The sequence below is a fragment of the Podarcis bocagei genome, assembly GCF_964188305.1.
Source record: "Podarcis bocagei genome assembly, chromosome: 6".
NCBI lineage: Eukaryota > Metazoa > Chordata > Lepidosauria > Squamata > Lacertidae > Podarcis > Podarcis bocagei.
The window spans coordinates 87,844,902-87,871,059 of record NC_138130.1 but is presented as its reverse complement, the minus strand read 5'-3'; positions in this window follow the sequence as shown (position 1 = coordinate 87,871,059).

Sequence of the window (26,158 nt, the reverse complement as noted above, 5' to 3'; positions counted from 1 at the left end):
AACTAAGTTAGTTCTTGGTATAAGCTTTCGTGTGCATGCACACTTCTTCAGATACACTGAAACAGAAGTTGCCAGATCCTTCTATATATAGAGAAGGTGGGGAGGGGTATTACTCAGAAGGGTGGTGGGAATCGGAGTTCAACGCATCATCAGAGATCTACAACCTCTCCTGGACAATGACAGTTCTCTTTCTCAAGCTCTGGGAGGAAGACCTTTCATTGCCTACAGACAGCCACCCAATCTTAAACAACTCCTAACCCACAATAATACTACAACCAGACTTAACACGGACACTGGCACCAAAGCCTGCAATAAACCCAGATGCCAACTTTGCTGCCACATACACCCGGACAACACCATTACTGGCCCCAACAACATCACACATACCATCTTGGGACTATTTAATTGCTCATCGTCTAACATTGTGTATGCCATCAAATGCCAACAGTGTCCTTCAGCTCTCTATATTGGACAAACAGGCCAAACCTTACGCCAAAGAATAAACGGACATAAATCTGACATCAAGAATCACAAAACAGAGAAACCAGTAGGAGAACACTTCAATCTCCCAGGACATTCTATACAAGATCTCAAAGTAGCTGTTTTACTACAAAGGAATTTCAGAAATAGACTGGAAAGAGAAGCTGCTGAATTGCAACTCATTACCAAACTTAAAACAATGGAGAGACCTGGTCTGAACAGAGACATTGGATTCTTATCTCATTATACATGACTAAACCATTTCTCACCTTCCCACCCCTTGCCTTTTCCTGTAAGACCTATTACAGTCATTAAGAGTCGTCAACAGGCTCATCAGGCTCATCTCAGCTATCTGCCAATCTCCGATTCCCACCACCCTTCTGAGTAATACCCCTCCCCACCTTCTCTATATATAGAAGGATCTGGCAACTTCTGTTTCAGTGTATCTGAAGAAGTGTGCATGCACACGAAAGCTTATACCAAGAACTAACTTAGTTGGTCTTTAAGGTGCTACAGGAAGGAATTTTTTTATTTTGACTATGGCAGACCAACACGGCTACCCATCTCTCTGTGTGTGTGTGTTTTTAATAAGCAATTTGCATTTTGATTTTGCTTTTCTTTGGGTATAGGGAAAAGGTGATGCTTATCCTACAAATATGCGCTCAAAGTTGCATCAGGGAAGAATTCACATGCAGGCTACGCAATGTAAGAAGATCTCCTGAAAGTTTGGGGAGATGAAACTTATCTATTTGTTTCATTAACTGGCACATTTATACCCTCCCCTTTCAAGTGGTTCTCCCTCTCCCTCCATTTTGTCCTCACATCAAGCCTGTGAGGTAAGTGGCTTTCCTGTGGTCACCTGGTGAGTTTCTTGGCTGAGTGGAGATTTGAAACTTGGTCTCCAGGGTCAGCAGCACTCTGAAATGGCTGCACCACACTGGGCCTCTGTCTCTCTCTTTCAAATAAGAAAGCTAAACTCTTCTACATTCCTCGATGTTGCTGATTTTTATTGTTGTTTTGATGCCACCATTCTGATTGTTTTGTTGTTTGTGCCCCCTTATTGCTTTTGTTGCTGGAGTGTTCTTTATTATCAAATTTATTTATTTTAATACTGCAGCCTGCCTTGGGAGCACTTGTAAGACAGGGAGGTGGTGCATGGATGTAAAAATAAACAAAACGAAAGAAATAAATCTCCCTCATGTACAGCAACAGTATTTAAAAGTGCTTAATCTTGGCTGGATAATGCCTCATGTTTATTTAGAAGCAGGTCCCATTGAACTCTGGGATTTACTTATTAGAGTCTACATTTAGAGCTGTAGCTTTAAGGAAATTTCAGAGGTTGCTTTGCAGACCACACACACACACACACAGAGAGAGAGAGAGAGAGAGAGAGAGAGAGAGAGAGAGAGAGAGAGAGAGAGAGAGAGAGAGAGCCAGAATTCCTGCAGTGACATAGGCTATTATGAGAGAATTACAGAACTTTCTGCAGTGGATATATGCTTAGGGAAAGGCATAATTGAAAGGAAGGAAGTCTCTCTTAAGGAGTAAATCCTACAGCAGTGGGACTTCTGAATAAACATTTAAGCCATATACTGAACATATTTTTGTGTATTTCAGCATTTCATATTGAGATTATGATGCATATAACTTAGGAGTGAATCTTTATTGATTTGACAGGAACTATTGCAGCCAGCAAATGATCAGGGATTGGAACCACCCTGGGATATAGTTGTATAAAGAGCCGTAGACCAATAGTGTAAATAAATAAAGGCATACAGCACATGCACAATGGAACCTGACATGCAAATGGAAGTTGCATGCAATTATATTTGGCTCAGGGCATTACCCAGACTGGTTTTTGTTTGTGTTTAAAGTGCAAGAGATGGTGGAAATTTCTTAGCCCAAGGAAAATATCTTTATTGGTACACACTTCTAAACAGCTCAGCACTGTGCTTTGCAAAACAGCCTGCAGTTGGTGGAGCAATGCTGCTTTTGCCCCAGTAGTGCAGCCTCTGCTGGCAGTGATGGTGGAAGCAAGGTTAGGAGCCCAGAATAGCACTGCTAGTCACTGCCTCCTCTGCTGTGGACAAGCAGAGATGGCAGGCAAAGCATTTCCAGCAACCAAGGTCAAGTGTTGCCACCGATGTCACAGAGGGCACCTTGCCCAGGCCCCCTTCAAACTTGCAGCTGACCCTCAGGTTTGACTTGTCCCTGGTTTAAATGCCCTGGGGGGAGCAGGTTGAGACAGTGAACATGCTTGGCTGGCTTTAAAAGATGATTAGATAGTTTCATGGAGAAAATGGCTGCTAGTGATGTTGGTTATATGCATCCTCTAGGCTCCGGAAATAGAAGTGCTGGTTGCTGGGGAGCAGCCACCCAAGAAGGCTCCCACCTTGTAGGTTTCTCGGAGGCATGTTATGAAACAAGGATACAGGAATGGATGGACCAGTGGTCTGATCTGGAAGGACTCTTGTGTTCTTATGAAACGAGTCCAACAAGTGCTTATAAAGGTCCTTTGCTTGAAATGGAAACGCTGTGTCCACACTACTGTTTACTCTGCATCCAGTGCACTCCGGTTGCTGGTTTTTGAAGCTATGTACAGACAACATTAGCCACTGTTCTGTGGCTTGTTTTGTTTCCCCTGAAATCAGCTTTGATCTGAATTGAAAACTTAGGCCACATTCAGTTCTCAGTTAAGCTAAGGTCTATACTTTTGAAAGGTACCTTTCTTACGAATGGGTGGTCTTACATGCACAGATGGAAGCTTCATGAATAGGAGGGGTTTTTTTGTGGGGGAAGACGTCCCTGCCCCCTCTCCACCCAATGGTGTGGACAGAGAGCAGGTGACTTACAGGTAGAAGCTCATTAAACCACACTGATGTGTACAGCAACATGCAGTTGCAATGTGAAACATAGCAAACGTCAAAAGAGACCTCAATGCATTTTGAGCTGATAAATTGTGTACGCAGCCAAAGTTCCAAGGGAAATTAATGGTAATGCTCATTATTGCATTTTTCCTCTTTTGGGTTGTTGTTGGCAGATTTCTCTAACCTACCGGTATGTAGACCTATTGAAGTTAAGTCAGGGGTGAATTTTGTAGGATAAGGAAATTATCATATTAATGCTTTGCACTGAGATAATATTGAGACTCCCAGGATCTCACAGCACTTTGCAAGTGTTAATTTAGTCTCACGTCCTCTGGCAGTGAAGGAGGTTGGTAGCAAACTCATTTAAAATCCTATTATGTCAATTTAAAATGATGGCATAATTCTTTTTTAATGAGGCATCTTCTTTGGATTCCATTTTGGTGGAATGAAGTGGGCTCTTCCCACCACTGAACACTGTGCAGCTAATAAGAAGCATGGTTATTATAAATATATTTTAGACGGGACTCTCTGCCATATCTAATATGGAAACTTAGAAAGTTTTGGAGACGTGCATTTGTTGACTTGATTTTGCCAGGAAGCATTCCGTTCCATCTGTTCTGTCAATATAGGCAAAAATAAATTAATGAATAGCTAAAAGTCCATGGAGAAATGCTCTTGAAGAATGGAACTCCCACCCCCTAGATAAAGGGTGCCCTTCCAATAGCCTTGAACATTGACCATGGGGATCCATGGATGGACTTCAAGGGTCCATGAACCAGCTCCAATCCCCTCCCTCCCCCAGAAATACAGTGAAACAAATTGTATGCAGAATTTTCTTTGTATGGTTTGTGTGCATTTTTCTGTGGAGCAAGTCCATAGCTTACATCAGATTGTCAAAGGGGCCCATGACCCATAAAGAGTTAAGTGTCACTGATCTAACTGTTCTAAGCTATTAGATTGCTTTACTAAAAAAATCTTTCTATTAGGCAATTGATTGGTTGATTTTATTTCTATGCCACTTTTTATTCAAATAAATCCCAAAGCGGCTTACAAATAAAAGATAAAAACACCATAATGAAACATCACAAATAAAGCATAAATCATATAGAATGCCTAACAAATCATCAGTAAAACAATCACAAGTCACAAATAAAATGGTGCACACATCTTTGTTAGCCAAGGAAGCAGCAGGGGTGAGCTGTTGGTTAAGAGACCTCAGCAATAGGAGGGGGGAAATATTTACAGCAGGGGGAGCCAACATGGTGCCCTTGAGATGAGGTTGGAGCAAAAAGTACAGTTAAATGAACATAGGGTTAAACTTCATCCACTTTCCCTCTAGCCGAAAAGTTCCCTATCAGCTCACTACTATGTTAGAACAGCACACTTGATGCCATTAGAATAGCATTTGATCTTTAGTCCAAGATTACACCTTGATCTGCCTACCAAAGCACATTAGTGATCAGATATACCCTGGGGCTGTATGACTCCTCATCCACAAGATCTGAAAATTCTACTACCTTCCCACTTGATCCCTGGGCAGATCAATTTTTACAGACTGAACACTTTATCCCCAAACAAACCTACATGCAATAGATATATTTTTATATAACGGAACAGTCTCCTTTGCTTCACAGGTGTTCTCATACTGGGTAAAGGCCCCCTATTCTCAGGAAGCTTGCAAACAGATGTGTTGAGGCTGCTACAAGGCTTCCTCACTTGTTCCTGCAGGTAACTGTGCCTTTCACTGAACTTTGTAAACTTAAGTGCTTTCTCCACATTATCATCTATTAACAGCTTTGACTATAAGTACCATGTTAAGGGACGCAGGTGGCGCTGTGGGTTAAACCACAGAGCCTAGGACTTGCCAATCAGAAGATTGGCAGTTCGAATCCCCGCAACAGGGTGAGCTCCCGTTGCTCGGTCCCTGCTCCTGCCAACCTAGCAGTTCGAAAGCACATCAAAGTGCAAGTAGATAAATAGGTACTGCTCCGGTGGGAAGGTAAACGGCGTTTCCGTGTGCTCCTCTGGTTCGCCAGAAGCAGCTTAGTCATGCTGGCCACATGACCCGGAAGCTGTACGCCGGCTCCCTCGGCCAATAAAGCGAGATGAGCGCCGCAACCCCAGAGTCGGCCACGAATGGACCTAATGGTCAGGGGTCCCTTTACCTTTACCTTTTTACCATGTTAATGTACAACTAGATAACTGTTATGGGTGTTGGGGAGGATGTTATATTGTGGTTTTGTGACTATATATAACAATCCAATAACAAGTATTTAATAACGGAATGGGTGCTTTGGCCAAAGGTTTCAGCCATCCCTTGGATGACCTGAAGTTTTTCTATTTTTCGATGTGATCCTCAATACATGTCCATTTGCGACTGTCAAGCTACAGGCCTTGTAATGACATTCCCTGCACAGAAAGGAAGGGTGTTATATCGTGTTGCTCCTTTTAGACTGCGGAGGAGAGACCTGAGCGAAACTTGTTTTATCAGCACTTTCTCTTTATGGAATAAATTTTTTCAAAAAGATTGAAGCTGTGAAACCATTTTTGTGGGGGTGGGGGTGAGGGTGGGGGGGTTGATCCCTCAGCTTCCCGGGTTTGTATAAACATGTCAGTCATCTCTGCTTTCGCTGTTTCTGCCTTTCATACGGCCGCCAAGATAATGTACAAGAGAAAGGGGTCCCCCGTTGCCTCTCAGCTCTGTGTTTTCTTGACATCCAGTCCACAGAGTTTGGGAGTGGTAGGAAATTTAATCACTTCCATTGTCTGATCTTTATAGATCTGAGCCTCTTAAAGCTAAGCTCTCCCTGGGCTTTATGCAAAGGCAGTTCACATTAGCACAGAACTAACAGGCATTATTCTGACGCATATTCTACCGCATAGAAACCATGATAGCTCCATTTTCTAAGCAGCACTAGAATTGACTCCAGCATACCTTGTTCAGGTGGGCAATGAGAGACAGAGAGAGAGAGAGAGAGAGAGAGAGAGAGAGAGAGAGAGAGAGAGAATGTGTCTCTAACAGAGCATTTAGCATTTAAGAATTTTACACTAAAGTGCCCAGATCCAGAGCACCCCACAAGTGCATTGGGCTCAGAGCTAGTGGGGTGCTCTCCATTCATTTCAATGGAAAGTGCAATCGCATGGACCCATTTGGCTCTCGGGATATAGATCTTTAGCACCCACCCCATAGTAAATTGTTTAAACTGTTTTTATACCGTTGCAACCCACCCTGAGTGCATATGGCGAAAGGTGGGGTAGAACTTCAGATAACCATAACCATAATATTTTCTTGCATTTATATTCTGCCTTTCCTGCAAGGAGCTCAAAGTGTCCTATATAATTCTCCCTATTTTATCCTCGCATGAGCCCTGTGAGATAGGTTAGGATGAGAGTGAGCGACTGCCCCAAGGTCACCTTGTGAGCGTCATCATCATCATTATGGCCAAATTTAAGAATCCACTTTCCATGAAAACAGCTCAAAGCGATGAACAATTTGAAAAAATCTAGTACGGATACCAGCTGGGATCTGTAATCATCAGCATAATCTCTTTACGTGAATGAAACTTCAAAGGTAGCCTATACAGTTTGGAACCAGGTTTTCTGTAGGATTGCCAGCCCTCTCGTGTGCTTTTCTGAGCAACTGCTCTGAGAGAAATAGTGCATTTGGGTGTGGTGAAGCTGAAGTTAATACCGCATTCAGATACATAAATAAAACTTTGACATTTGAAGCCACTGCTCATCCTGTCAACCATTTGTGACCCGAATTTTCCCCAGGCTGACATTGTTAGGTCAGGCATCTTAGATAATGCTGACTTTTCTGTCAGTCTGGTCTGTGAGTTCTTGTCAGAATTGCAAAGTGAAGCCTTCATGTGCGGTTAGAGCTTTCCAGATTATAGGGAAGAAAAGGAGGACTAAAGCTGTTTACTCAGCTATAAGGCCCACTGAGCTCAATGAGACTTACTTCTTAGTAAGTGTGCACAGGGTTTCACAGGAAGGTTGCAGTCCTATGCATAGGGGTTTTTAAGAGCATAAGAACATTAGCAGAGCCTGCTGGGTCAGGCCAAAGAAGAAGAAGAAGAAGAAGAAGAAGAAGAAGAAGAAGAAGAAGAAGAAGAAGAAGAAGAGGAGGAGGAGTTTGGATTTGATATCCTGCTTTATCACTACCATAAGGAGTCTCAAAGCGGCTAACATTCTCCTTTCCCTTCCTCGCCCACAACAAACACTCTGTGAGGTGAGTGGGGCTGAGAGACTTCAGAGAAGTGTGACTAGCCCAAGGTCACCCAGCAGCTGCATGTGGAGGAGCGGAGACGCGAACCCGGTTCACCAGATTACGAGTCCACCGCTCTAAACCACTACACCACACTGGCTCCCTATCTAGAGAGCCTATCTAGAGCAGTATCCTGATTTCACAGTGGACAACCAAATGTTCATAGGAAGCCCACAGGCAGGAGGCTGATCATTAACAACACTCTCTCTCCTGCTATTCCCAGACATTGATATAAACTGCACTTGGAAGTAAGTTAACTGGAAGTCATCGAGATTTCCAATGGCATTGGATTGGATTGAATGGCAATACATGAAAATTACTAATGGTGTGTGGAGAAGGGGTGGTGCTTTCTTCTTACTGCCTCCTGGAAGAAAGCAATAAACCTGAATACAGAACTTTGCGCCACTTGCATTGCCTACCAGTAGGTTTTCCAACTCAATTTGGAGTGTTGATTTTAATCTTTAAAGCCCTGAATGGCTTGGATCCAGGTCACCTCATTTAATCTTCCCAAATGCTAGGATCTATCCTGAGAGCCACCTTTTCAAGCGCTCACCATTCAGAACAATTCGTTTGGTGTGCACACAAAAGGGGCTTTCGAAGGGTTTGGAAATAAGGTGTTGTTTTTAATGTTGCTGCTATTTTATGTTTTCGTGTAAATTTAAGATAATTATTGTAATGTTCTGTTTATTATGTATTATGTCTTACTATTTCTTATTTTTGCAAAACAAGTAATTTTGTAATTGTCTTATTTTGCTCTGGGACCATTTTCAGAGAATGCAAGTATAGAAACAGCTTCTTTTCAATGAGTTCACTTCAGTACCTTAAACTTAATTGTATAGAGGTTACAGCTTAGGTCTTAATACTTGGGTCCTTAAACAAGGTGAGAGTTTCTGTCAGTTCCCCAGCCTTCTATAAGGCTCCTCTAGGAGTATAACTGACCCAGGGGATCACCACACCCCTCCTAACTGGTTTGGGGTTCTCCTCTTTCCAGAAGACCTCTCTCCTTCTCACTGAATTGAGACCCAAGTAGACCTCAACTTCTTGCTCAAATTCAGCTTGCCAGTGCCAGTTAACTCTTATATGAATACTCTGAAAAAGACACGAATCTCTGTCTTTCCAACAAAGCTCAGAGACTTCCTTTTCTGGCTACATATATTTTCCTCAGAGTGGATCTTACAAACACAGCTCAGGAGCTGCACTCCTATCCCCGCTGAACTCCAAGAACCCCAACTCTCCTCTCTCTCACTTTCCAACAGCTCCCCCCCCCCACAAAGTGCTGACTCCATCCCTTTCTGGCTAGTGGTACCCACAACCAATCAGAAGAAGGCTACAGGTGAGCACCCTGATGGAATTCCATTGCACTGCATCACCAAACTCTTACTGAGCTTTCAGGTGCCTTCATGTCTGTGTGAGCGAGGCCGCCATCTTTCCTTTCATCTGTCCAGCAAGGCAATTTTCGTGTTCTTAAGACAGAGCCTTTCTAACAACTCCAGTTGAAGACAGATCAAGGCTAAATTCAGAATTGGTATTGCAACATGTCAGTGTGTTGCATCTGATTTCATTATTGCTGAACTAAATAGAATCTTGTTTTCCAATCTGCATCTTAATACATTTTCAAACCCCTTGACAGATCCACTGCTTCATATTCCGCTACCTTGACAACCAACCTGCATTCCATAATTTGTTCTGTCTCTCAAATGCCTCGGATGCTTTGCTGGGAAACAGTGGGGTAACTTAACATGGCCAGCACAAAATCCAACTAGGATGTTGAGCACAAGCTTACAACAACCTAAGATGAGTAGTTGGGCACTTGAGCAGACCAAATATTCCTTTCCACAACTGTGGAGCCATTGGTGATGATGGTATTTACATTTTAGGGTAGCGGGAGTGGTTCAAAGACAGTGAAATTGAAGGATAGCTGGTTGAAGCTGCAAAATCTGACTAGATGGTTCTTCAGGCCAGAGATAGCAGAAAGAGGAACAGTTGTGAAATGATCCTTGGAGCATGGAAATAGGAGAGTAGAATGGAAATATTTCATCTAATATAAGGGTTTTTTGTATGATATTTACCCAAATACATTCGTTTTTATGCATGTCCCCTGTAAAATATACATTTTTGTGAACATTCTTTGATTGGAGAACTCATTACAAAATTCAGAGAGTTGCGAATTTCAAAGGATGGCTGGGTTTTAGTCCTCACAGTGTTTCAGAAAGTGCAAATTTGGTAGATTTGGCTGTAAATGCAAACAGAATTGAATTTATCACACAGTCCTTTTGGTTAAACGACTGAGCAGCATGAATGAGACTATTCCTCTAGCGCAAAGACTTCTCACCCTTCTGGTTTGATTGGAAGTGAGCATTGAACCATCCTTTTAATTCCAACTTTGCCATGTCTCCTGTTACCCACAGCACTTAGCTGAAGCTTGAAAGAGCCCTATCAGCAGAAACAATTACTTTAACCTTTTTCCCTCTCACTTAGGAGCACCATTATATTCATTTGTTTTCCTTCAATGCTATGGGAACTCTTAATTGACTTTTAATTAAGTGGTTACTCTTTAACTGTTGCGCATACCCTCAGGATTGGTGCAACATGGTTAACCCACTTTAAACTCTGTTCCAGTGTGCTGAGAGGAAAAAATTCAGATTGGGAATGCTTTAAAAAAAGTGGAAAGAAGGAGAAGCGAGAGCTCAAGTTGCAAGCTCCCGCATGGGAATTAATCAGGGAAGCAAAATTGTCTGATGACTTGTCCCCAAGCTTAGTTTTCAGAACTTATTCTAGATCTGTTTCAGTTCAGCCTTGTTGGAAGGGCTATAGAGCTCACTGCTGGAAGCTAGTACTCATTCAGGTAGGTTACTGACAAATGGGAACTAAAGACTCTTTCTACACAGAGGGATGAGGTGGTGGTGGATGATTTGTCAGAGTGTTCCCCTTCTTGTCTTGGAATCTCTCTATGGTCTACAACTTCCATCATCCCTAGTTAGCAGGGTCAGCTGTCAGGGATGATGGGAACTGTAGTCCAAAACCAGCTGGAGACCGAAGTTTGGGAAATACTAAGCTAAGGAAAGCACAAGAGCTTTACACTTTATGCTGACTGAAGCATCTGCCTTGGGCAGTGGAATCCCGAAGGGGCAGCAGACCCCCACATGCCACCACCAGAGAATCAAAGAAAAGCAGTAGTGGCAAGTTCTGGCGAGAGCCCTGCGAAATCTTACCACTGTCACTGCTTCTCCTCAGTGCTCTGGTGCCGCCACGAGCACTTCCTGTGCCCACTGCTGCCAAAGAAGTGAGGAGAAGCCATTACCACTTCTCCTGTGGTGGTGGTAGTGATGGTGGGGTTATCACCAGAAGCCAGAAGCTGCTGCTGCAGCCATGTAACCCCAGTAAGCAGGGGGGCGGGCAGCCATGTGGGGTGGGACCTTTCCATTTCAGCTCAGACAGCAAAATGGGAAGGGCTCTCCTGCATTGTGGGCAAACTTTTCAGGGACCATATGCCAGTGATGGGCAGGGACAGAGGCAAAAGTGGGTGGGCAACATGTATGACTCTTAATATTGCACATCCGGCTACATTCTAGCTATGCAAATGTCAGAGGCATCTATATTCATCCACAACACAGACACATCTCTCCAACCAGGCAGGCAGGAGACATTTGAGCTAGTCAAAATCCCTCTAACAGAGCATGATCGAGGGGTAGGTCCTACAGAATGGGAACATGGTCTTTGAAGGACAGTGCCCTGTGAGCCAAACCGAGAGGAGAGCATTTGAACCTGAAGTTCACCATCCCTGGCTGAAACCTTCCTTTGCTTGTGTATTGCAGACACACAAGGGAGGGTACACGATCACCCTGTTATTCCCATCCCCACACATTCTCCAGCCATGCCCCCAGTCCTAGGAGCCAACTCCTAGGGGCCGAGATCCCTTCTGCCTCCACAATATAATATTTGAGGGGGCCAGGGCCCCCCAAAGTTGATGTCCATGGCTATTCAAATGGTGTATCTTGTGATCGATTGTGCAGGGCGGGGCTTACCTGCCCCCACAATATTTTATTCAGGTCAGCACACCTGCCCCCGGGGATTGACGCGCTTGCAGTTAGCATGAAGATAGATGTGCTTGCATGCACACAGAGGGAGAGTCCTGTGTGCCTGCATCTCCCAAGCCCCCATCACCGTATCACCAAATGCACATCCAACTGGGAACATGGCCAGTGAGAAAATTGGCGCCGAGGGAGGGGTAGGGGTAGCATCATCTTTTCAGTCCCTCTCTTGGGTGGTATGTGTACTCATGGGAGAAGAAGGTCTGGGCAGATCTAGGGATAAGAGATCTAAGGATTTTTATAACCAGCATGTTTCTTTATTGCTCCATGGGGAAGCAAGGATCCAAGCAGGAGCTGAGCACAAAAGCCCTCTCCACTTCTGTGGCTTCCAGTAACTGGTATTCAGAAGCATTACTACCTTCAGCTGTGGAGACGAGTCATCATGTCTAGTAGCCCTTAATAGCTTTCTCCTCCAATTCATCTGTGCAGCCAGTTAAGAGACCTGCGTGCTGAAGCTTTAAGAGTTTCCTCAGCATGTGGGGAAAGTCTGAGTGGGATGTTCCGTCGCCAAGAACACAGCAGAACCAGGAGACACACAGCGGGGCATTAAGTGTCTCATTTGGAGAACGAATTTTGAAGAATTAAATGAAGTCACTTGTGCTGCTCAAGTGTGCCTTATGACAAGGTGTTTGCACGAGTAATCTTGTGCATGCACGAATCGGACAGATTAAAGATGAACAGTGACACAAAATTAACACCTAGCTTGCTGTTGCTGTTATTGCTAAGGAATGTAACTCGATGATGAGGCATTTGGAGACTGCAGACTGTCAGGTGATCAATACCTGTAGGCACGGACGCGGACTTATAAAAAATATTGGGGGGGGCCCGGGAAAGCTCATGAATAATAAATAAGCTCATGAATATGCAAATAAAGTGGCGCCGCCTCCTCGTGAGCGAATAGCGCCTATTAATCAGCTCCGGAGCGGAAATTGGGGGGAGCTTTTGCTCGGGAGGGAGGGCAGGAGGCATGCAGCCCGATCCTGTGCATTTTGGGCTGGGGGAGGGGCGGCGATGGCGCTCTGCTGGAGGGGCGCCGGAGATTATTGGGGGGGCGGAGCCCCCCCAAACGAATTATTGAGGGGGCTCGGGCCCCCTCAAGCCCCATGGAGTCGGCGCCTATGCCTGTAGGTGGCAGTGAGGGAAATCATGCTAAATGGTTTATACCAGCCTTTGCCAACCTGCCAAGGGTGTGGTCCATGAAACTAGTCTTCCTCAGATGTAAACAATGCTGGGTTATTTCTTTGCTGAAATTTCCTCTTTTGCTCAACTGTTCATGGTACAGACAGAAGCTAATTCTTTGGTCAGACACATTTTAAATACCAGCCTTTGCCAACCTGCCAAGGGTGTGGTCCATGAAACTAGTCTTCCTCAGATGTAAACAATGCTGGGTTATTTCTTTGCTGAAATTTCCTCTTTTGCTCAACTGTTCATGGTACAGACAGAAGCTAATTCTTTGGTCAGACACATTTTATTTTAATATTTTTTTGGAAGCTGCCCAGAGTGGCTGGGGAGGCCCAGCCAGATGGGTAGGGTATAAATAATAAATTATTATTATTATTATTATTATTATTATTATTATTATTATTATTATTGAGTCACTGGTTGGCTGAGTGTTTGATTGGGGTGTGTGTGTGTGTGTGAGAGAGAGAGAGAGAGAGAGCGCACTGATGTCACATGATACCACATTACTTTCTGAGCAAGTCTAGCTGGATTGGACAAGCAATACAAATGCGTACTTCACTGGCAATTGTGCACGATACAAGCATTGTGCCCCAGCGTAACCTGTGACATCAGAAGGGATATCTTGCAAACTGCGGGTGGCATTCAACAAATAATTGAATGAGCAGAATGACTTCTACTTGTGCAATGGGATTTCCCCTTCTCTCCTCCACCTGTGCTCCCCACTTGCTCACATGTTCACACTAAGCCATGGTTTGGCTTAAAACTGTACATGAACTGAAGCTGTTTCTTTCTAGACGCACACACTTTTCTTTTCTTAAAAAGACTGCAATCTAAGCATGAAAACCTTCACTTGCCTATTGTGTTTTACAAGGGAGTAACTTTAGTATGAAATCCCGGCTATGGATTCAGAGCTAAAACTCAGCTTCCGTTGTCACATTTCGTTTGAAGACAACTCGGGATCTGACAGGTTATTCATCAATGCTGAACCAGGGGCTATATCTTTCTAAAAGTATTCCATTAATTACCGTAGCTGTTCAGCAATATCATTTTCCACCACCATCTCGGCGTTTCCCCTCCGTAATATCCTGTCGTTTGCAAATATTATAAACCCGTCATTAATTACTGGTGTCAGGGCATGCATTTTCAATCTCACACTTCAAAGCCAGTTCTAGGCTCATCTGCGCAGAACAGACCTACGAGAGCCATGATGAACTAGGAGGGGTGCCATTCAGCATGGTGCGATGGCATAACCCCTCAGTAAATTTGCGCTTTCATTCCATAGCTGCAGGCATGAAATGTAATACCTTCTCAAAGCCACGGAGCTGCCAAACTTGATTTGCCAAGAAAACAGAACATACGAAGGTGCTCTTCAAGGCTGCCAGGGCTTCTTTAAGACATGCTAATGGTTGCTTAAAAGGCAGAGACATCACCTTGCCAACAAAGGTCCGTATAGTTAAAGCTATGGTTTTCCCAGTAGTGATGTATGGAAGTGAGAGCTGGACCATAAAGAAGGCTGATCGCCGAAGAATTGATGCTTTTGAATTATGGTGCTGGAGGAGACTCTTGAGAGTCCCATGGATTGCAAGAAGAAGAAGAAGAGTTTGGATTTGATATCCCGCCTTTCACTCCCCTTCAGGAGTCTCAAAGCGGCTAACATTCTCCTTTCCCTTCCTCCCCCACAACAAACACTCTGTGAGGTGAGTGGGGCTGAGAGACTTCACAGAAGTGTGACTGGCCCAAGGTCACCCAGCAGCTGCATGTGGAGGAGCGGAGACACGAACTCGGTTCCCCAGATTACGTGACTACCGCTCTTAATCACTACACCACACTGGCTCTGCAAGAAGATCAAACCTATCCATTCTGAAGGAAATCAGCCCTGAGTGCTCACTGGAAGGACAGATCCTGAAGCTGAGGCTCCAATACTTTGGCCAAATCATGAGAAGAGAAGACTCCCTGGAAAAGACCATGATGTTGGGAAAGATTGAGGGCACAAGGACAAGGGGACGACAGAGGATGAGATGGTTGGACAGTGTTCTCGAAGCTACCAGCATGAGTTTGACCAAACTGTGGGAGGCAGTGGAAGACAGGAGTGCCTGGCGTGCTCTGGTCCATGGGGTCACAAAGAGTCAGACACGACTAAACAACTAAACAACAACAAATGGTTGCTAAGCAGAGATGGGCAGTCTCTCTTCTGCTCAGCTCCGATGGGCGAAAAAATGATTCGAGTTCTTCCCTGCAAAACATAGGGGAGATGGGCGCCATCTTGTATTCACACAATAAAATGTTATGAGTTGTTCATGGCCACAAGGAGGCCACAAGCTCAGTGGTAGAACACATACTTGGAAAAGTTATGTCCTGGGTGGGGATGAAAGAATCTGTCAATTTTTGTTCTCTCAGTTTCTTGCTTTTCCAATCTTAAATTCAGTTCTCTATATTTTGGCAGCATTTCTGCTGGTTCCCCCCCCCCTTAAATTCTCATGAAAACTATTCACTATTTAATGTGAATTTATCCCTGCTGAATTTAAGCCATCTTAATTTAAGCCAACATACCTCCTGCTGATTTCTTATATTTAGAATGGCTCTGTATGCAATTAACTTAGCACCAGGGAACATGGAACACTTTCAAAGAGTTTTGTGTTTGCTTGCTCCATCTTCCAACCAGTTTGACCATTAATAGCACCAAGAAAGTGGTTTTCTCTTCTCTTTTAGTGTTGTCATTTTGCAAGTTGATTGTTGCTGCATCAGAAATGTCATTGATTGCCCTCTTGGACTAAACGGTAGCTGCTTTTCTTGATTTCTTGTTGGGACATAGAAAGCAAAGGATGGCTCTTTTTTCCAACTTGTGATCTCCCTAATCTTTTAAAATGCATCAATTTCCAACTTTCCCCACACTGAACTCATTTAATGGACTATTGCTTACAAAGTCTATCATTTTAATCAGTAGAGATTGATGGAGACTGTGCCTAACAGTCTTCGGTAGAGGGTGGGGTTTTTTTGGTGTGTGTGTTTTTAAGTAGCATTCTCCATTAAGGAGTTAGAAATCTTCATTGGTAAAGCTCCTGTCATCTTGAGCGATATAATCTGACATTATAATCTTTAGAATCAAATTCTAAAACAATTCTTTTAAAATTGCTCCATATGCATTTCTTGATAACAAAATTATCAGATGAGCCACTTCTGGTTTCAGGGGTGGTAAGATTCAGAACACAATGGCAAAACGTTGTGTATTTTGCATTATTAAATATTAGGAGACAGAGAAGAGCAGGTGTGCACATTTGTCAGCCCTCAGGTGATGTGCTAGTGCAGCCTTTCTCAAACTTGGGTTCCCAGATGTTGTCGGACTACAACTCCCAACATCCCTGACTATTGGTGCTGCCAGCTAGGGATGATGGGAGTTGTAGTCCAACAACATGTGGACACCTAAGGTTGGGAAAGGTGAAGGATGCCTATTTCCTCCGCCCTGAACCAATACCTCTAGAATGAGCATTCGTTGTGATATTAGCATTCATACAACAGCAGCAGCAGTTTGTGACAGGTCATGGGGATCTTATCGTACCCCCCATAAATGCCAGTGTAATCAAGGTTGGATCATAAACATGTTTTTTATGACTTCTTCTTATGAGCTTTGTAGAAAAAGTCTTTAGTCCTAACAGGCTGGTATGCTGCATGTAGCCAACTTGTCACATTTTAACACCCCCCGAGGCAAAGCCATACAGATGCCTCATTAATAAAGATTGTTTCTCTGACAAGAGGCCCATTATATAATTAGAAAGAGCGCTAATGAATTTACAACCTCCAGTTGCTGTGTGCTCAGTGCTGTCCAGTGTCATCACAGATCCAGAACAGGCATTGCATTACTTTGTAAGCCCCTGACTGGACAGCAAATATCATCATCACTATTATTTTTATTTTTATTTATATACCGTCTTCCTCCCAGAACTGGGAATCAAGGCGGCTCTCCAAAATTAAAAGGAGCAGGAATAAAACACAGAAAGCTAAAAGCACGTACAAGGTAATAGTTGAAAGGTAAATTAAAAACATTCCTTGCTTTGTTTTGTCCATAATTATGCAGCTTCCCTAGTTCCAGTTTCTGGTCGCTCTGCAACACTCTGTTGCCACATTTTAATAACACATTATTAACGTTACAAACAAAACGTAATGTGCCCATCTATGTTATGAAAATGATTCCTTAACGTTATAAACCATGAGTGTAGATCTGCAACTAGTCTCACAGAACTGCTAGACTGGAATCTTCAGTAGTCTCTTCCTCAATGCAGCAAAGTGGAAGTTGTGTATATTTATATGGTTTATAAGCAGGATGGATATTCTGTATGAATATCTTTTTAGCCAATATTTTGACTACTGCACGTTTGTTTCTGATGAAGCCTCTCACCACTCAAGACCGCTGTGTGTGCAGGCTCTGATAGTACAATCTGTGCCATGTACTTTAAAGAACTGTGTTTAAAACCTTCCCCCAAAGCATATTTCTTTTTAAAAAGCCACTTGCAAAGCAGGGCAATATTTGAGAATTCAAAGAGTTTCCACTGTGCAAATCCTCCCCAATCAATATGTGTGTTCAGTTCCCCAGCTGCTCTCACGTGGCTCATTTTTATTTCTTGCCCTGAACTTTGACTCTACGATTTCACACCCTTTTTTCCTTGCCTGGTATGGCTTGATCTTTTCAATAATGTAAGCAACAGATTTATAAGAGCAGCCATTAATCTTTGCCTTCTGTTCTTACAGCCTTCCTTCAGCTGACATCACTCATAGCTAGACACATATTAGTAAGGAATATGCATTTTTCATTTCCTGGGTTTTCAGAAAGTGAAATTGCATCCCCTTGGGTCATAACAAATATATCTGGAGGAACCGTGGTTCTACCTGCTTAAGCAATTTCTCCCCTTAGGATTTCTCGCTTTGAGAAACTGCACAAATCAGGGCAATTTCACACGTTCGTGTGCCTCACCTGCTAAATATAACCCACTGATAACCTATCACAGGGAAGCATGACACTTCCCCTTTATTTCCCAGGAGGGGTTCTGCTTTTATCACTCCCCACTACCTTGCTTATGAAAGAGTCTGAGCAGGAACCCATTTGTGGCGAGAGAGGAAGTGGGGCGGGAAGCCACTTCTGGTTCCTGATGCTGTCATTTGCCAGCAGTGGGGTGGAGGAAGGCAGAAACTATAAAAGGGCCTCCCATCCTTTCCACCTCCTTCTTCAAAGGTTGTCACAGCACCTAGACAACCCACCTAGTATGCAGTGTGAAATTGGCTGGTTGGCATAGCGGGGTCCAGTAGGGATTTTTTTTCTTCAGCTGCAAATGGCTTGCAGCTGGGGAAGTTTTTTTGCCAACTCAACACTGCACTACAGGTGTGTGCAGGAAAGGGAAATGGTGAACAGGAAATGGTGTGGCACATTTCAGGTGATTAGTGAGTCCAGCGATTGCACACAGGGCTCTGTGATCCATGGGAAAGGGTATGGATAACCTTTCTGGTGAACTTGAGCCACTCACTCAGAGTTATGTGGCTTGGAGGGGATAGGAACCAGGAGCAACTCCCTCCTTGCCTTGAAGGTGTGGCGGGGCAAATAGGAGCTGGGATTAAGACCAACTTGACTCGCTCCAGGGTGTAAGCCCAGTGATGGCCAAAGTTAGCCCTCCAGCAGCTTAGGGACTACAATTCCCATCATCCCTGACCACTGGTCCTGTTAGCTAGGGATGATGGGAGTTGTAGTCCCAAAACAGCTGGAGGGCCAAGTTTGGCCATCACTGGAGGAAGGAGGGCAAAGCAGACTCCAAGCATAAGTTCTCCAGGTTACAACTGACATCCATGTGAAAGTAGTATGCACAGCCTTCTCATACACTCAGCTATGTTCATTCTATATACACTCAGCTATTCATTCTAGCACACCCGATCCTGGCAGCTATAAACCCTATCCCTTTAGTCCCAGTACAGTGGTACCTCGGGTTAAGTACTTAATTCGTTCCGGAGGTCCGTACTTAAACTGAAACTGTTCTTAATCTGAAGCATCATTTTAGCTAATGGGGCCTCCTGCTGCTGCCGTGCACAATTTCTGTTCTCATCCTGAAGCAAAGTTCTTAACCTAAAGCACTATTTCTGGGTTAGCGGAGTCTGTAACCTGAAGCGTATGTAACCTGAGGTACCACTGTATGGGAGTGAGAGCTGGACCATAAAGAAGGCTGATTGCCGAAGAATTGATGCTTTTGAATTATGGTGCTGGAGGAGACTCTTGAGAGTCCCATGGACTGCAAGAAAATCAAACCTATTCATTCTGATGGAAATCAGCCCTGGGTGCTCACTGGAAGGACAGATCCTGAAGCGAAGACTCCAATACTTTGGCCACCTCATGAGAAGAGAAGACTCCTTGGAAAAGACCCTGATGTTGGGAAAGATGGAGGGCACAAGGAGAAGGGGACAACAGAGGACGAGATGGTTGGACAGTGTTATTGAAGCTACTAACATGAGTTTGACCAAGCTGCGGGAGGCAGTGGAAGACAGGAGTGCCTGGCGTGCTCTGGTCCATGGGGTCACGAAGAGTGGGACACGACTAAACGACTAAACAACAACATGTCATATGCAAAAACTGCAGTCCAGCTAGCATTTAAAATCAGCCTTATCCCCCAGACATCTTAATAAATTAAGGCATAGAATCTTCCACAACCAACTTAGCATGAACCAACATCCCTAACATAGATATTAACATCAGCCTAGTCCTAGACATATACTCACTTACATTTATCCCAATTAGTCTATTTGTAACATGATCCCATCATACTATCTACTAGTAAAGTCAGCTAATAAAGCTCTTGGGCCCATACCCTGAAAATGTTGGTCAAACCCCCTCCTTTATTAATGAACCCTTTCATTATATCTATCATAATCTCCAACCTGGGCATTGGAGCAATCATAACCGCCGCCAATTACCACTGGCTTCTATGTTGCAAAATATGAGTCAACAATATCAAAAGCAACACGATGGCAAGAAACAATAACAATGTGAAGAAGAAGAAGAAGAAGAAGAAGAAGAAGAAGAAGAAGAAGAAGAGGAGGAGGAGGAGGAGGAGGAGGAGGAGTTTGGATTTGATATCCCGCCTTTCACTCCCTTTAAGGAGTCTCAAAGCGGCTAACATTCTCCTTTCCCTTCCTCCCCCACAACAAACACTCTGTGAGGTGAGTGGGGCTGAGAGACTTCAAAGAAGTGTGACTGGCCCAAGGTCACCCAGCAGCTGCATGTGGAGGAGTGGAGACTTCGAACCCGGTTTCCCAGATTACGAGACTACCGCTCTTAACCACTACACCACACTGGCTTTATGGAATAATTCAAAACATCAAAATTAACAAACTGAAGTTTCTGAAAGTCTTTAAATGAATCACGGTGCCAGATTTTACCTGGCGGAGAGCAAGCTGTGAAGCTTTGTATAATCAGCAAATGTCCAGTTCTGATGCCCAACTCTGAACTCTGCTGAACAGTGTTTCCAGATAACAACTACTGTTTTGTTGAATTCTTCATCAGCCAATTAGTTCAACACTTGTAAGTAGAAAGATATGTAATTTCTTCATTAACCAATCTTTTTTCGAATAGATATAATGTAAAATACTTTGGAACAGTGCTCATGAGATTATGTAGTCACTGTATTCATTTAAGGACTTTCAGAGACTTCAGTTTGTTAGTTTTGATGTTTTGAATTATTCCATAAAGTTGTTCACATTCTTATTGTTTCTGGCCATCGTGTTGCTTTTGATATTGCTGGCCACTGGCTTCTAGCCTTAATTGGACGAGAACTAAACATCTTAGCCATCACCCCAATTTTAGCCAAACAACACCACCCACAAGCTACCGAAGCCGTGACAAAATGCTTTCTTATTCCATTTCAACAGCAGATTATACATTCTTGAAAGTATCTTAGCATTGGGTTCTAACAATTCTGTTTCTAACTTTGATTTTTCCACCTGGAAACCAATTTTTTTGTCCAAGTTATAAACCTCTCTAATTTGAAAATAATGTAACCAGTCTCGCACCTTCTCTTTAAGTTTGTAATAACTCTGCAATTTCAATTTGTCACCTTCCTGTTCTAAAATTTCCCAATATTTTGGCCATTTAGCCTCCATATTGAGTTTTTTCAAAGCTTTCGCTGCTGTTGAAATGGAATACTGAGGAAGAAACAGTAAAATCTGCAATGATAAAATGGGCACAAGATATAGGACATAATATTATGTTTGCTGACTGGGAGAAGTTGTGGACCACCGGGATTAATTTTACGGCATGTAATGCCCTAAGAGAGAATATTATGAAAATGATGTACATAACTCCAGTCAAGCTTGCAAAAATATATCACTTGCCCGATAATAAATGTTGGAAATGTAAAGAAATTGAAGGTACATTCTTCCACCTTTGGTGGACGTGCCCAAGGATTAAGGCCTTCTGGGAAATGATATATAATGAACTGAAAAGGTATTTAAATATACTTTCCCGAAGAAACCAGAGGCCTTTCTCCTGGGCATAGTTGACCAATCGGTGTTAAAGAAGGATAGAACTTTTTTTATGTATGCTACAGCAGCAGCAAGAATTCTCATCGCAAAGCATTGGAAGACACAAGACCTACCCACCCTGGAAGAATGGCAGATGCAACTAATAGACTATATGGAGATGGCGGAAATGACTGGCAGAATCCGAGACCAGGGAGAAGAGTTGGTGGAAGAAGATTGGAGGAAATTTAAAACTTATTTACAGAAATGTTGTAAAATTTTTGAATGCTGATGACATTGAAAAGAATTGAAGAGGTTCTAGCAACAAGGTAAAATGTAAGATGGGATTAATAATAGATAAACTAATAGGTCATGAATTTGCTGAACCAATTTTTAAAAGGGATACAAAAATGGGAGACGTGAGCAAGTAAGGAAAATAAGTTAGTGAAAGATGAGAAACTAAGAAAGAGGGATTTTTTGTTTTTTTGTATATGTGTTTTTTTTCTTTCTCTATTTTTGTGTTTAATGTTTGTATCTTTGTATTTTGTAATTTGTATCTTTTTTTGCTCTATGTATTTTTCTAAATTTTTCTAAACTTTTCTATTGATAAAACTTAATAAAATATTATATATATAAAAATGCTTTCTTATTCAAGCAACAGCCTTGGCCATTATCCTATTCTCAAACACCCTTAATGCGAGAATGGACCCCAATTGCTTGCAAGCACCCACCCAACCCAGACCAGATCTAGCAGAGTTGATGACAACAACACTCAGGCTGGCAAGCCAACTCCTGCTATGTGGATCTTGCCCCAGACAGCTGCCTTGATAGCTGTTAGAATCATAACAGGCTTGGTGGAGTTGCCCTCCTTCCTCACTGATGTCCTGGTTTGAATCCTGCCTGGACCCAAAGTGTAATACATCCTGCCTGGCTCTGCTTCCTAGAAATCATATCCGAGTGCAGGTTTCTGCAGTACCAGGTAGGGGGTAGCAGTTAGCCAAGAAGTGATTGCATTCTTAGGTTGCTGCTAGTGAAGGAATCCTTCCTTTTCTCTTTACAGTTGCAGTGCTCTGCTTCTGCTCCCTGCCTGCTGTCGGTCCTTTGTTCCAGGCACAGTCAGGCCTTAGGCTGAGTCTGCTTGTTCATTTTCTTTCCAGCTTTACTGTTGTTATTTTCCCCTGTATGAAAATATAATAAAATCAATCCTACGGAAGCTATTCCATACACAGAGCTGCTGCATTATGTGGTTTTAATGACATTTAAAGGCGGTGAAAGCGGCAAGCTCAAATCTGGAGGTAGAAAGGTGTGTTATTGCAGAAATTGGTTAAAGTTGCTTCTCAGATTTCTAGGGCAACTAGAAATTTATTTTGCTTTTGTTTGAAACTCAGATAGGAAACGTTTACAAGGAGACTGGAGTAAAGTATATAGGAAGTCCCCATATACCAAGTTGGAACATTTATCCATCTAGTGTAGTATTGTCTACACTGACTGGCAACAGCTCTCTGAAGTTTCTGGCAGGGGGTCCCACCAGCCCTCCTTGGAGAGACGAAGGATTGAACCTGAAACCTTCTGCATGTAGGTTTCTAGCCTCGTATAACTCTAGAATGTTTGAATCTAGTTAGTGCACGAAGGAGTTAAACCATAGAGTACACTGTCCTGCCAGGCCTATCCTACATCACTTCCCCCCTTGAGAGCAAATGGGTCACCAAGCCTTTGTTATCTCTCTCTCTCTCCATGTGGATTTTGGTATCTCTGAGTCGGTTGCTCCAGCACATTGCTTTAACTAGCCTCTTTTGTTTCACATCAGAATGGAATCTGAAACTAGCCTTTCTCCATACCCATCGTTTAGAAACTATTACCTTTTGTAACTAAGCAACATTTTGACTGCCTGTGCATGTTTTCTGACTGCTGTAATTAAAGGCACATTAATCTGACTTTTGAAGAGTTTTGTAAGTAAACAATTTTTTGACTTGCCAAACATGTGGTCTATCTCTATGCTAGGGAAGTGAGGTAGCTTGGAAAGAACTTTAAACGGGGACATTTTTGGGACTCGTATGAATGGCAAAAGATAAATGAATCCATTACATTAGGGAAAATCGCTTTGCAAAAATGTATATTAGAAGAATTTTGCGTGGGAATCTGATTGGTCACTGGGATAACAGGGTGCTGGACGAGATAAGCCTTTGGTCCTATCCAGCAAGGCTTTATATAAATATACTGTATATATAAATTCTCATGAAATGAATTGACAGAGTAAGCAGATTTCTATGTGGCTCTGATGATTTCGGCTATGCCATCCACAAATCCTGCAGTCTTAGTGACTTAAGTATTTGATCCTCTTTTGGGCTGCTGTTAGTTATGTGGCATATAACCTAGAATAGAATAGAATAGAATAGAATCCTAGAGTTGGAAGAGACCACAAGGGCCATCGAGTCCAACCCCCTGCCAAGAAGGAAACACCATCAGAGCACTCCTGACATATGGTTGTCAAGCCTCAGCTTAAAGACCTCCAAAGAAGGAGACTCCACCACACTCCTTGGCAGCAAATTCCACTGTCGAACAGCTCTTACTGTCAGGAAGTTCTTCCTAATGTTTAGGTGGAATCTTCTTTCTTGTAGTTTGGATCCATTGCTCCGTGTCCGCTTCTCTGGAGCAGCAGAAAACAACCTTTCTCCCTCCTCTATGTGACATCCTTTTATATATTTGAACATGGCTATCATATCACCCCTTAACCTCCTCTTCTCCAGGCTAAACATGCCCAGCTCCCTTAGCCGTTCCTCATAAGGCATCGTTTCCAGGCCTTTGACCATTTTGGTTGCCCTCCTCTGGACACGTTCCAGTTTGTCAGTGTCCTTCTTGAATTGTGGTGCCCAGAACTGGACACAGTACTCCAGGTGTGGTCTGACCAGAGCAGAATACAGTGGCACTATTACTTCCCTTGATCTAGATGCTATACTCCTATTGATGCAGCCCAGAACTGCATTGGCTTTTTTAGCTGCCGCGTCACACTGTTGGCTCATGTCAAGTTTGTGGTCAACCAAGACTCCTAGATCCTTTTCACATGTACTGCTCTCAAGCCAGGTGTCACCCATCTTGTATTTGTGCCTCTCATTTTTTTTGCCCAAGTGCAATACTTTACATTTCTCCCTGTTAAAATTCATCTTGTTTGTTTTTGCCCAGTTTTCTAATCTGTCAAGGTCGTTTTGAAGTGTGATCCTGTCCTCTGGGGTGTTAGCCACCCCTCCCAGTTTGGTGTCATCTGCAAATTTGATCAGGATGCCCTTGAGTCCATCATCCAAGTCGTTGATAAAGATGTTGAATAAGACCGGGCCCAAGACAGAACCCTGTGGCACCCCACTAGTCACTCTTCTCCAAGATGAAGAGGAACCATTGATGAGCACCCTTTGGGTTCGGTCAGTCAGCCAGTTACAAATCCACTGAGTGGTAGCAGAGTCAAGACCGCATTTTACCAGCTTCTTTACAAGAATATCATGGGGCACCTTGTCAAATGCCTTGCTGAAATCAAGGTAGGCTACATCCACTGCGTTCCCTTCATCTACCAGGCTTGTAATTCTGTCAAAAAATGAGATCAGGTTAGTCTGACATGACTTATTTTTCAGAAATCCATGCTGACTATTGGTGATCACAGCATTCCTTTCTAGGTGCTCACAGACTGTTTGCTTAATGATCTGCTCCAGAATCTTCCCTGGTATTGATGTCAGACTGACTGGGCGATAATTATTTGGGTCCTCTCTTTTCCCCTTTTTGAAAATAGGGACAACATTTGCCCTCCTCCAGTCTGCCGGGACTTCGCCTGTTCTCCAGGAATTCTCAAAGATGACTGCCAGTGGTTCTGAGATCACATCTGCCAGTTCTTTTAATACTCTTGGATGCAGTTCATCTGGCCCTGGAGACTTGAATACATCTAGACTAGCCAAATATTCTTGTACTATCTCCTTAGTTATTCTGGGCTGTGTTTGCTTTGCTGAATCATTTGCTCCAAATTCTTCAGGTCGGGCATTGTTTTCTTTATCGGAGAAGACTGAGGCAAAGAAGGCATTGAGGAGTTCAGCCCTTTCTGTGTCCCCTGTTTGCATTTCACCATCTTCTCCTCTGAGTGACCCCACTGTTTCTTTGTTCTTCCTTTTGCTACGAACATACCCATAAAAGCCTTTTTTGTTGCTTTTAACCTCTCTAGCAAGCCTGAGTTCATTCTGTGCTTTAGCTTTTCTGACTTTGTGTCTACACGTGCTGGCTATTTGTTTGAATTCCTCTTTGGTGGTTTCCCCCCTTTTCCATTTTTTGTACACATCCTTTTTTAATCTTAATTCAGTTAAAAGTTCTTTAGATAGCCACCCTGGCTTCTTTAAGCACCTTCCATGTTTCCGTCTCATTGGTATTGCCTGACGTTGTGCTTTTACTATCTCCCTCTTAACAAACTCCCAGCCATCATGAACTCCCTTTCCTTTTAGTATTGCTGTCCATGGGATCTCACCCAGCACTTCCCTAAGTTTTATGAAGTCGGCTTTCTTAAAGTCAAGAAATTGAGTCCTAGTATGCTTGGCTGCTCCTTTCCGCTGTATAGTAAACTTCAGAAGAGCATGATCACTCGCGCCTAATGATCCATCCACATCTACCCCACTAACCAGGTCATCAACATTGGTTAGGACCAGATCTAAAATGGCTGTTCCTCTTGTTGCTTCTCCCACTTTCTGGACAATGAAGTTGTCTGCAAGGCCAGTGAGGAATCTGTTTGACCTTATGCTCTTGGCTGAGTTTGACGT